Here is a 1,329-nt window from a genome sequence, read left to right on the forward strand (position 1 = left end):
TTGAACAACACCGATTTTTTTCTGAAGACAATTTGAATATCGGAACGGGAACTTGCCCATTGCTTTTAATATGTAACTCGCTTCTTGAGCAAATATCCGGCAAGTCCAACCTCGATTTTATGTTGTCTTTTGTCTTCCCTGGGACATTCAATATTGTATTCATGATGTTCTCAAAGAAATTCTTCTCTATATGCATCACATCAAGGTTGTGGCGCAGAAGGAGATCCTTCCAATATGGTAACTCCCAAAATATACTCTTCTTGTGCCAGTTGTGATGAACACCGTAAGAATCAGGCATATTACGAGGGACATGCCAATTACCACCCCAGCGAACTGTTTCGTTAGCTCCGTAGTAGTCGATTTGCGCTTCAATTTGTTCTCCAGTTAGATATGGAGGAGGAGTGTCTCTCACAACCTTTTTGTGCCTAAACAAATTCTTGTTTCTTCGGTACGGATGGCCAACTGGAAGAAATCGACGGTGACAATCGAACCAACTTGTCTTTCTACCATTCTTCAGTTGAAATGCATCTGTCGTTCCATTACAATATGGACAAGCTAATCTCCCATGTGTAGTCCATCCAGACAACATCCCATAGGCAGGAAAGTCACTTATGGTCCACAAAAGCATAGCTCGCATCGTAAAATTCTTCTTCGTTGAGCAGTCATACGTCCTCACCCCTGTTGACCACAAATCTTTCAACTCTTTTATCAGTGGTTGTAGGAAAACATCAAGTGACCTTTTTGGATGCTTCGGACCGGGTATTAATATGGTCAAGAATAAAAACTCCCGTTGCATGCACATCTCCGGTGGCAGGTTGTATGGCGTAAGAAAGACAGGCCACAATGAATATTGTCTCCCTGACATTCCAAATGGACTAAATCCATCTGTGCATAATCCGAGGTACACATTCCGGCTATTGCTAGCGAAATTCGGATGTACTTTGTTAAAATTTTTCCAGGCTCTTGCATCTGATGGATGAGTCATCTCACCATCCGTCTGAGTATGCTCGGCATGCCACCTCATCTTTCCAGCAGTCTGCTCCGATTGGTACAATCTTTTCAATCTATCTGTAATTGGTAGGTACCACATCCTTTGGTACGGTACCCTATTACGTCCCCTTCCTTGCGGCTTGAATCGTGGTTTCTTGCAGAATCGACATTCTTCCAACTTCTCATCATCTCCCCAGTAGATCATGCAGTTGTCGATGCAAACATCTATCATCTCCGAAGGCAACCCAAGACTATAAACCAGTTTCTGAATCTCATAATAAGAATCAGCAGACTCATTGTCTTCCGGCAAATACTCTTTAAATAAATCTGCCCATTCGT

The sequence above is a fragment of the Brassica oleracea genome, chromosome C4 (assembly GCF_000695525.1).
Source record: "Brassica oleracea var. oleracea cultivar TO1000 chromosome C4, BOL, whole genome shotgun sequence".
In the NCBI taxonomy this organism is placed as follows: Eukaryota; Viridiplantae; Streptophyta; class Magnoliopsida; order Brassicales; family Brassicaceae; genus Brassica; species Brassica oleracea.